This window comes from Rana temporaria, chromosome 2 (assembly GCF_905171775.1).
Source record: "Rana temporaria chromosome 2, aRanTem1.1, whole genome shotgun sequence".
Taxonomy (NCBI): domain Eukaryota; kingdom Metazoa; phylum Chordata; class Amphibia; order Anura; family Ranidae; genus Rana; species Rana temporaria.
The window spans coordinates 8000579-8013095 of NC_053490.1; the positions used below are offsets into that span (position 1 = coordinate 8000579).

At 49.0% G+C, this 12517-nt stretch overlaps 1 protein-coding gene across 2 annotated transcripts in view; it reads right to left on the minus strand.

The window, feature by feature from the left end:
* FAM168A (family with sequence similarity 168 member A) overlaps nucleotides 1-12256 on the minus strand; it is a 187295-nt gene extending 175039 nt beyond the window's left edge. For both annotated transcript variants that reach the window (XM_040339796.1, XM_040339794.1), the window contains exon 1: nucleotides 12213-12256. The gene's annotated coding sequence lies outside the window, so the exon portion shown is untranslated. The remainder of the gene's footprint in view (nucleotides 1-12212) is intronic.
* Nucleotides 12257-12517: the final 261 nt, after the last annotated feature.

The window sequence follows — 12517 nt, forward strand, 5'->3', positions numbered from 1 at the left end:
GTGGCCCGCGACCATTTACCAAATCGCTTAAGGACCGCCTCCTGCACATATAAGTCGGCAGAATGGCACGGCTGGGCACATCCACGTACCAGTACGTCCTCTTTAAGTGCCCAGCCATGGGTCGCGGGCACACGCCCGCGGCCCGGTCCGAAGCTCCGTGACCACGCCCGCGGGACCCGCGGACCTGATCGCCGCTGGAGTCCCGTGATAGGTCCTCCGGAGCTGAAGAACGAGGAGAGCTGTGTGTAAACACACCTTCCCCGTTCTTCACTGTGGCGCTGTCATTGATCGTCTGTTCCCTGATATAGAGAAACACAATCAATGATGTCACACGTCCAGCCCCGGCCCCCTACTGTTAGATACACAAATGAGGTCACACTTAACCCCCAAACCGCAATTGTAATTTTCACAGTAATCAGTGCATTTTTATAGCATTTTTTGCTGTGAAAATTACAATTGTCCCAAAAATTTGTCAAAATTGTCCGATGTTTCCGCCATAATGTCGCAGTCACGAAAAAAAAACGCTGATCGCCGCCATTAGTAGTAAAAAAAAAAAATATTAATAAAAATGCCATAAAACTATCCCCTATTTTGTAAACGCTATAAATTTTGCGCAAGCCAATCGATAAACGCTTAAATCTTTTTTTTATATATTTTTGGGGGATATTTATTATAACAAAAAGTAAAAAATATTGTTTTTTTTTTTCAAAATTGTCGCTCTAATTTTTGTTTATAGCGCAAAAAATAAAAACTGCCGAGGTGATCAAATACCACCAAAAGAAAGCTCTATTTGTGGGGAAAAAAGGACGCCAATTTTGTTTGGGAGCCACGTCGCACGACCGCGCAATTGTCAGTTAAAACCCCCCCGAGCCATAGTTTTACTTACCTGACCCCTCGAAAAGTCCCGCGCGCGGTCCCGAGGTCCTCTTCGCCGCTCAGCCTGGCCGCTGATTGGCTAGAGCGGATGGATTGAGAGCAGCGCATCCATTGGCTGGCGCTGCTGTCAATCGCATCCAGTGATGCGGCGCGCCTGAGGGGCGGGGCCGAGTGATACAGTCAGCGGCTGTATCACGGTAGCGTGCCCGCAATTACTCACCACCATGCAAGCTCTTTCGCATGACTGTGGTCAGTACTTGCAGGGAGGACCAGAGACAGCCGACGAGGGACCGACGAGGGACTGACGAGGGACCCCAGAAGATGAGGATCGGGGGGCCACTCTGTGCACTCTGTGCAAAGCAAACTGCACAGTGGAGGCAAGTAGAACATGTTTGTTATTTTAAAGGAAGAAAAATGTTTCCTTTAACCACTTAAGACCCGGACATTTATGCAGGTAAAGGACCCGGCCAGTTTTTACGATTCGGCACTGCGTCGCTTTAACTGACAATTGCGTGGTCGTGCGACATGGCTCCCAAACAAAATTGGCGTCCTTTTTTTCCCACAAATAGAGCTTTCTTTTGGTGATATTTGATCACCTCTGCGGTTTTTAGTTTTTGCGCTATAAACAAAAAAATAGAGCGACAATTTTGAAAAAAAAAATATATATTTTTTTACTTTTTGCTCTAATAAATATCCCCCAAAAAGATATAAAAAAATAAAATCTCAGTTTAGGCCGATACGTATTCTTCTACATATTTTTGTAAAAAAAAAAATCGCAATAAGCGTTTAGCGTTTGGTTTGCGCAAAATTTATAGCGTTTACAAAATAGGGCATAGTTTTATGGAATTTTTATTAATATTTTTTTTTTTTTTTACTACTAATGGCGGCGATCAGCGTTTTTTTTCGTGACTGCGACATTATGGCGGACACAACGGACATTTTTGGGACCATAGTCATTTTCACAGCAAAAAGTGCTATAAAAATGCATTGTTTACTGTGAAAATGACAATTGCAGTTTAGGAGTTAACCACTAGGGGGCGCTGTAGGAGTTATGTGTGACCTCATATGTGTTTCTAACTGTAGGGGGGAGTGGCTGGACGTGTGACGTCATTGATCACCTTTCCCTATATCAGGGAACAGACGATCACTGGCATTGCCACACAGAACAGGGAAGGCGTTTACACTCACCTCTCCCCGTTCTTCAGCTCCTGTGACCGATCGCAGGACACTGGCGGCGATCGGGTCTGCGTGTCCCGCGCCACGGAGCTTCGGATCGGGTCGCGTGTGCGCGTGACCCACGGCTGGGCACCTAAAGAGGACGTACAGGTACGTGGATGTGCCCAGCCGTGCCATTCTGCCGACGTAAATGTGCAGGAGGCGGTCCTTAAGTGGTTAATAACCCTTTAATACCGCACCACTAGTGGCCGAATAGCGCTATACCGCCACCGCACATCCTGCCCCAGTGTGAAAGGGGCCTTAGGGGCAGTGATGGTGAACCTCGGCACCCCAGATGTTTGTGAACTACATTTCCCATGATGCTCCACTACACTGCACTGTGCATGAACATCATGGGAAATGTAGTTCCAAAACCTCTGGGGGGTGCCGAGGTTCCCCCATCACTGGCTTAGGGGAAGGGAACGGCCCAGAAAGGAGGGAACAACAGCCAGTAAGTATCCTGCAAGAGGTATTCCCAACTGTCTGTGGAGCACAAGTCTGCTGTCACCCCTAGCAACAGAGATCCTGGGCCAGATTCTCGTAGATCCTGCGGCGGCGGCGCGTAAGCCATTTACACTCCGCCGCCCCAACTTACAGGAGCAAGTGCCGTATTCACCAAACACTTGCTCCGTAGTTTGGGGCGGCGTAGTGTAATTGGCCCGGCGTATCCCCGCGTAATTCCAAGATGGCGGCTTGTATTTAAATTAAGCGCGCCCCCGTTTCGATCGAACTGCGCATGCGCCGGGCTTAAAATAGCCCAGTGCGCATGCTCCAGTTCTCGACGGAAAACGTCAATGACGCCGACGTGTGCGTCATTGACGTAAAGTCGTATTCAAGAACGACTTAGTAAAACGACGTACCCGACGGGAAAAGACGACGCGGACCCAACGCCATACTTAACATGGCCTACGTGGGACTGGCGTAAGGTTACCCCTCATATGGCAGGGGTAACCTTACGCTTACGCAAACGACGTAATCGACGTGATTTCGTTCGGGAATCGGCGTATCAGGCTCATTTGCATAAACAAATGAGACCTGAACGTAAACGCCACCTAGCGGCCGGCGGCGAATTACATTTAGGATCCGACAGTGTAAGTGACTTACACCAGTCGGATCCTAGCCTAAATCCGGCGTATCTTGTTTTGTGAATACAAAATAATGATACGCCGGCTGGAAATTCGATTTACGCCGGTGTATCTACTACACCGGCGTAACTTGTTTGAGAATATGGCCCCCTGTGTTACTTGCATAAGATGCCACTGGGTCCAAAATGGCTGCGGTGTTGCCCCGTGACCGCATGGGGAGAGACGCCATAGGTGACAGACGGCGGACGCAAATGAAGGCTATGACACCTGCTACAGGATTGGGTACGATCGATGCAGTGCTGCAAGAGATCCCAGCAGGGGCGGACTGACCATTGAGGCACTCGGGGCACTGCCGTTTTAACGCTACGCCTCCGTAAATTACTTGCGCTATGCTACGCTTCATTCACGAAGCAGTATTTCCGTAATTTGCGCGGGCGCTCCGTAAAACTGCCCGGCGTAAGTGCGCGAAATGTAAATGATCCCGTAGGGGGCGTGGATCATTTAAATTAGGCGCGTTCCTGCGCCGAACGTAGTGCGCATGCTCCGTCGGGAAACTTTCCCGACGTGCATTGCGGTAAATGACGTCGCAAGGACGTCATTTGCTTCAACGTGAACGTAAATGGCGTCCAGCGCCATTCACGATTCACTTACGCAAACGACGTAATTTTTAAAAATCGCGACGCGGGAACGACGGGTAGATTTAGCATTGGCTGCTCCTGCTAATAGCAGGAGCAGCCTTACGCAGAAACCGACGAGCGCAAACGACGTAAAATGAGTACGCAGGGCGCGCGTACGGTTCGGAATCGGCGTGAGTATGCAATTTGCATACTCTACGCTGACCACTACGGGAACGCCACCTAGCGGCCATAGTAAGAATGCAGCCTAAGATATGCGGGCATAAGAGCCTTATGCCAGTCATATCTTAGGCTGCAGTCGGCGTATCGAGCTTTCTGAATACAGAAAAGTCGATACGCCGGCGCAAATTAGCAATTACGCTGCGTATCTATGGATACGCAGACGCAATTGCTTTCTGAATCTACCCCACTATTATTTTTTATTTTTATAGCAGAGCCCCTAGAGAATAAAATGGTGGGTGTAATCGTTTGTCACATGATATTTTCAAATGCATTTTTTGGGGGGAGAAAAATACATTATTTTTGAATATTAAATGCAAAAAAAAAAATACATATAAATAAAATACATATAAATAAAATAACACACTTTTTTGTTAACCACTTGACAACCGGACCTATTTTGGCACTTCTTTCCTTCAAGTAAAAACCAAATGTTTTTGGAAAATTAATCAGAACCGCCAAACATTATGGGCCAGATTCATAGACAAATACGTTGCGCAGCGGCGGCGTAATGTATCCCATTTACGTTACACCGCTGCAGGTTTACAGCGTAAGTGCCTGATTCACAAAGCTCTTACCTGTAAACTTGTGGCGGTGTAACGTAAATCCGCTCGGCGCAAGCCCGCCTAATTCAAATGGGGCGTGTACCATTTAAATTAGGCGCGCTCCCGCGCCGAACGTTCTGTGCATGCTCCGTGCGAAAAATTCCCGCCGTGCTTTGAACGTCGACGTGAGTTACGTCGTTTCGTATTCCAGGACGACTTACACAAAAAAAGAAAAAATTTAAATTCGACGGCCATACTTTAACATGGGCTGTCTATTGTTAAACCACCCAAATAGCAGACGTAACTTTGCGACACGAAAAGCCGACTAGCGACGACGTAAGAGAATGCGACAAACGCGCATACCTTCGTGGATCGCCGTAAACAGCTGATTAGCATACCCGACGCGGAAAACGACGCGATCTCCACCCAGCGGCGGCCGAAGTATTGCATCCTAAGATCCGAAGGCGTACGAAGCCGTACGCCTGTCGGATCTTAGCCAAATGCCGTCGTATCTTTGTTTGTGAATTACAAATTAAGATACGACGCGGCAAATTTGAAAATACGCCGGAGTATCAGCAGATACTGCGGCATACTTCTTCTCTGAATCTGGCCCCAAATGTTTTTGGAAAATTAATCAGAACCCCCAAACATTATATATTTTTTTTATCACCCTAGGGAATAAAATGGCGGTCATTGCAACTTTTTTTCTCGCATGGTATTTGCGGAATAATTTTTCAAACGCCTTTTTTTTTGGGAATTCATGAATTAAAAAATAACAAAACAGTAAAGTTAGCCCAATTTTTTTGTATCATGTGAAAGACGATGTTACGCCGAGTAAATAGACACCCAACATGTCACGCTTTAAAATTGCACGCGCTCATGGAATGGCGCCAAATTTCGGTACTTAAAAAACTCAATAGGCGACGCTTTACAGGTTACTATTTTCGAGTTACAGAGGAGGTCTAGGGCTAGAATTGTTGCACACGCTCTAACGCACGCGACGATACCTCACATGTGGGGTTTGAACGGTGTTTACATATGTGGGCGGGACTTGCATGCGTGTTCGCTTCTGAGCGCGAGCTACCGGGGACAGGGGCGTTTTAAAAAAAAAAAAAATTTGCATTATTTATTTTATTTTACTTCATTTTTTTATTTTTTCACTTTATTTTACATTTTATTTATTTTTTTATCACTTTTATTCCTATTACAAGGAATGTAAACATCCCTTGTAATAGGAATCAGTGTGACAGGTCCTCCGACGGTCATAGAGATGACTGTGACCATCTGGTCACCAGTCATCTCTATGCTTCCCAGGCAGCGCCGGCCAATTCGCTCTCCGGGCCCCCGATGGCACGGGAGAGCCGGAGAAGCACCGGATGGCGGCGGGGGGGGGGGGGGGGGGGACGTCCCCTCCCGCCGCCTATAAGAACAATCAAGCGGCAGAACCGCCGCTATGATCATTCTTATCGTGCGCAGAATCGGCGATATCTGAATGATGCCTGTAGCTGCCCCCATCATTCAGATATCACCGCACAAAGCCGAGGACGTTAAAAGACGTCCTCGGGTTGTTGAGTGGTTAAGGACCGCCCGCCACAGTTGTACTGCGACAGGTTGGCTTCTTCTGCGCGAATCGCCGTCATTGTACGTTGGGTGCGTACACAGCAAATTGTGGGCGGGGGGGGGAGCCAACCAGCGGGTCTGGTGGACTCTATGGGGTAGATTCAGGTAGGGGCGCGCACTGCTACGGCGGCGCAGCGTACCGTTTTTACGCTACGCCTCCGTAAGTTACTGGAGATACGCTTCATTCACGAAGCATTAGCTCCGTAATTTGCGGTGGCGTTTCGTAAAAGGGGCCCGCGTAAGCGCGCGTAATTTAAATGATCCCGTAGGGGGCGTGAATCATTTAAATTAGGCGCGTTCCCGCCCCGAACGTACTGCGCATGCTCCGTCGGGAAACTTTCCCCACGTGCATTGCGGTAAATGACGTCGCAAGGACGTCATTTGCTTCGACGTGAACGTAAATGGCGTCCAGCGCCATTCACGATCCACTTACGCAAACGACGTAAATTTCGAAAATCGCGACGCGGGAACGACGTGTATACTTACCATTGGCTGCGCCTCCTAATAGCAGGAGCAGCCTTGCGACGAACGCAAACGACGTAAAACACGACCGCCGTGCGCGCGTACGTTTGTGAATTGGCGTGAGTATGCAATTTGCATACTCTACGCTGACCACTACGGGAACGCCACCTAGCGGCCAGCGTAAGAATGCAGCCTACGATACGACGGCATAAGAGCCTTATGCCACGCATATCTTAGGCTGCAGTCGGGGTATCGAGCTTTCTGAATACAGAAAGTTGATACGCCGGCGCTACTTAGCAATTACGCTGCGTATCTATGGATACGCAGGCGTAATTGCTACCTGAATTTACCCCTATGTCCCCTGGCCACCAGCGCTCACTCCAGAGACAGGCAGAACGGGGATCTGTCAGCGTAAAAACAAACAGATCCCCGTTCTGTCGGGGGAGGAGAGACAGATCGTCTGTTCCTAGTGATCGGGAACAGCGCTCTCTCTCCTCCTCCAGTCAGTCCCATCCCCCCATACAGTTAGAAACACCTCACAGGGAACACATTTAACCCCTTGATCGCCCCCTAGTGTTGACCCCCTTCCCTGCCAGTGACATGTATACAGTAAGCAGCGGCTATTTTTTTAGCTCTGATCGCTGTATAAATGTCAATAGTGCCAAAAAAACTGTCCGCCGCAATCCCGCTAAAAATTGTTGATCGCTGCAATTACTAGTAAAAAATTTTTATAAAAATGCCATAAACATATCCCCTATTTTGTAGATGCGATGACTTTTGTGCAAACCAATCAATATACGCTTATTGCGATTATATATATACACAGGCATCTCTCTATATATATATATATATATATATATATATATATATATATATACCGTATTTATCGGCGTATACCGCGCACTTTTTAGCCCTGAAAATCAGGGCAAAATCGTGGGTGCACGGTATACGCCAAATTTTACCACAAAAAAAATGGTGAAACGTATTGACTCGAGTATAAGCCGAGGGTGTCCATCTGCATGCTTCACTGCGCCTTACTGTGTCCATGTGCATGCCTCACTGTGCCCTTGCCTCGCCTCACTGTGTCCATGTGCATGCCTCACTGTGCCCTTGCCTCGCCTCACTGTGTCCATGTGCATGCCTCACTGTGCCCTTGCCTCGCCTCACTGTGTCCATGTGCATGCCTCACTGTGCTCATGCCTCACTGTGCCCATGCCTCACTGTGTCCATGCCTCACTGCGCCTTACTTTGCCTTACTGTGCCCATGTGCATGCCTCACTGTGCTCATGCCTCACTGTGTCCATGTGCATGCCTCACTGGCCCAGATTCAGAGACGAGTTACGACGGCGTATCTCCGGATACGCCATCGTATCTCTGAGTGTGCGGGGTCGTATCTATGCGCCTGATTCGTAGAATCAGTTACGCATAGATTTCCCCAAGATCCGACCGGCGTAAGTCTCTTACACCGTCGTATCTTAGGCTGCATATTTACGCGGGCCGCTAGGTGGCGCTTCCGTAGATTTACGCGAGGAATATGCAAATTAGGTAGATACGCCGATTCAGAAACGTACGTCCGCCCAGCGAATTTTTTTACGTCGTTTGCGTAAAGGCTTTTTCCGGCGTAAAGTTACCCCTCATAAAGCAGGGGTAAGTCATGTTAGGTATGGACGTCGGAAACGCACGAACAGCGTCGTATTTTACGTCGTTCATGTAAGTCGTTCGCAAATAGGGCTGTACGTAAGTTACGTTCACCTTCGAAAGCATTGACAGTTTGCGGCGTAATTTGGAGCATGCGCACTTGGAAACGTTCACGGACGGCGCATGCGCCGTTCGTAAAAAAAAAAACGTCAAATACGTGGAGTCACAAGTAATTTAAATAAAACACGCCCACATCATCCACATTTGAATTAGGCGGGCTTACGCCGACACATTTACACTACGCCACCGTAACTTAGGGCGCAAGTTCTTTCTGAATACGGAACTTGCGCCCTAAGTTACGGCGGCGTAATGTATCTGAGATACGTTACGCCCGCCGATAGATACGCAATTGTATCTGAATCCGGGCCACTGTGTCCATGTGCATGCCTCACTGTGCCCATGCCTCACTGTGTCCATGACTAGACTTACGTTTAACATGGGAGTCTATGGAAGGGGTGCTCAGCTTTAAAAAATCGGTGCTCCCCGGCTGTAGGTCCCCCGGACAGCAAACTTTGCACACTTGTAGAGGAAAAGTGGAGCTACATGTGTGCCAAGTTTCAGGCTAAGGGGACCTACGGCCGGCCGGCACCGCGTCCCCAAATTCACCGGAGAAATTACCGTTTAACATGGGAGTCTAAAAAAGGGGTGCCCGGCTTTGAAAAATCGGGGATCCCCGGCCGTAGGTCCCCCGGACAACAAACTTTGCACACTTATAGAGGAAGAGTGGGGCTATATGTGTGCCAAGTTTGGGGTCCAGGGGACCTACGGCCGGCCGGTACCGGGTCCCCAAAGTCTGGGAGATCAGGCGCAAAAAGGTGACTGGAGTATAAGCCGAGGGGGGCATTTTCAGCGCAAAAAAATGTGCAGAAAAACTCGGCTTCTACTCGAGTATATACGGTAATTTTATTATAGTAAAAAATATATACTGTATTAATTATGATTATAAATTTTTTTTTTTTAAGTGCAAAAAAATAAAAACCGCAGAGGTGATCAAATACCACAAAAAGAAAGCTCTATTTGTTGGGGGGAAAAGGACGCCAATTTTGTTTGGGTGCAATTGTCAGGTAAAGCGGCGCAGTGCCGTATCGCAAAAAAAAGGCCTGGGAACCAGGAAGTGAAGCCTTGCGGCGGAACAAGGCTGATCTGGGGCCTGGGTGGGGGGAGCAGTCCACCCATCCCCCCATGTGTAGCCCAGTTGGTGAGGGGTTAATTCAGCCTGCCATAGCTGGGTGTGTTTGTAGCGCCACCGGAGCTGGCTGGTAAAAGTGTGGTACTACAGCCTGCTGGGGGTGAAGGGGTTTTCATGGCAGAGTGATGTGTATAATGATGGATGTATTTGCTGTGGGGTCTCAGGTGCCCCCGGAAGCAGGTGATGGGGTGCTGCCCATGAGGGAGACGCCACGGTCTGGGGAGATCAGTGCCAGGAAATCCTTCCACTACAGGAACCAATGGGGGGGACACGACACCTGCTGGGGCCCAATGGAGGGATCAGAGCGGCCCGCGGGCGAGGGGATTAGTGCCCTCCAGTCACACGGACCGGATAAGGGCGCATCCATGTCTATACTAATATGGGGGGGTCTCCTCTATAATATGGGAGGTCCCCTCTATACTGATATGGAGGGGTCTCCTATATAATATGGGGGGTCTCCTCTATAGTCATATGGGGGTCCCCTCTATAATTATATGGGGGTCTCCTCTATAATATGGGGGTCCCCTCTATACTGATAGGGGGTCTCCTCTATAATATGGGGGTCTCCTCTATACTATAATGGGGGGTCTCCTCTACACTGATATGGGGGTCCCCTCTATACTGATATGGGGGGGTCCCATCTATACTGATATGGTGGTCTCCTCTACACTGATATGGGGGTCTCCTCTATACTGATATGGGGGGGTCTCCTCTACACTGATATGGGGGTCCCCTCTATACTAATATGGGGGTCTCCTCTACACTGATATGGGGGTCCCCTCTATACTGATATGGGGGGTCTCCTCTACACTGATATGGGGGGTCCCCTCTACACTGATATGGGGGTCTCCTCTACACTGATATGGGGGTCTCCTCTACACTAATATGGGGGGGTCTCCTCTACACTGATATGGGGGTCCCCTCTATACTAATATGGGGGTCTCCTCTACACTGATATGGGGGTCCCCTCTATACTGATATGGGGGGTCTCCTCTACACTGATATGGGGGGTCCCCTCTACACTGATATGGGGGTCTCCTCTACACTGATATGGGGGTCCCCTCTATACTAATATGGGGGTCTCCTCTATACTGATATGGGGGGGTCTCTTCTATACTGACACACTGATATGGGGGTCTCCTCTATAATATGGGGGTCCCCTCTATACTGATATAGGGGGGTCTCCTCTATACTGACACACTAATATGGGGGGGTCTTCTCTATACTGACACACTGATATGGGGGTCCCCCTATACTGATATGGGGGTCTCCTCTATACTGATATGGGGGGTCCCCTCTATAATGATATGGGGGTCTCCTTTATAATGATATTGGGTTTCCTCTATACTGATATGGGGGGTCTCCTCTATACTGATATGGGGGTCTCCTCTATAATATGGGGGTCTCCTCTATAATGATATGGGGGTCTCCTCTATAATATGGGGGTCTCCTCTATAATGATATGGGGGTCTCCTCTATAATATGGGGGTCTCATCTATAACATGGGGGTCTCCTCTATACTGATATGGAGTCTCCTCTATAATGATATGGGGGTCTCCTTTATAATGATATGGGGGTCTCCTTTATAATGATATGGGGGTCTCATCTATACTGACATGGGGGTCTTCTCTATAATGATATGGGGGGTCTGCTCTATAATATGGGGTCTCCCCTATACTGATATGGGGGTCTCATCTATACTGATATGGGGGTCTTCTCTATAATGATATGGGGGTCTCCTCTATACTGATATGGGGGTCTCCTCTATAATGATATGGGGGTCTCCTCTATAATGATATGGGGGTCTCCTCTATAATATGGGGGTCTCATCTATAACACGGGGGTCTTCTCTATAATGATATGGGGGTCTTCTCTATAATATGGGGGTCTCCTCTATAATGATATGGGGGTCTTCTCTATAATGATATGGGGGTCTCCTCTATAATGATATGGGGGTCTCCTCTATAATGATATGGGGGTCTCCTCTATAATGATATGGGGGTCTCCTCTATACTGATATGGGGGTCTCCTCTATAATGATATGGGGGTCTCCTCTATAATATGGGGGTCTCATCTATAACACGGGGGTCTTCTCTATAATGATATGGGGGTCTTCTCTATAATATGGGGGTCTCCTCTATAATGATATGGGGGTCTCCTCTATAATATGGGGGTCTCCTCTATACTGATATGGGGGGGTCTCCCCTATTCTGATATGGGGGGGTCTCCCCTATTCTGATATGGGGGTCTCCTCTATACTGATATGGGGGGGTCTCCCCTATTCTGATATGGGGGGGTCTCCCCTATTCTGATATGGGGGTCTCCTCTATAACATGGGGGTCTCCTCTATACTGATATGGGGGTCTTCTCTATAATGATATGGGGGGGTCTCCCCTATTCTGATATGGGGGGGTCTCCCCTATTCTGATATGGGGGTCTCCTCTATAACATGGGGGTCTCCCCTATACTGATATGGGGGGGGGGGGTCTCCTCTATACTGAGATGTAAACAATGAGAATGATGATGATGGTTGTAGTGATGGTGGTGGGGGGGAGGGGTGATGACGGTCGGTGATGATGATCTCCGGTCACCCCGGTATATATATATATATATATACACACAGCCCCTCCCCCACACACCGTTACACTTCCCCTCTCCCGGTACTGACCGCTCTCCTCGCCGTCCTCTGTCGGTGTGACGATGAGGGAGGGGGAGGGGCGGAGGAGGTGGGAAGAGGCGGGGCGAGTCACAGTGACATCACCTCCGGGGGAGACCGGGCCTGACACCGGGGATAGTACGGGACATGGGGGGAGGGGAGGGGATACCTCTGTGGGGACCCCCATATGATTCCCCACACCCCACTATACATCTATATCCGGGGAGGGGGAGCGAGACCCCTACCTTCCATCATGGGGGTCCCTAAAATAGGACCATACACCCCATGTGTACAGGGGGACCCCAATGTCTGATGAA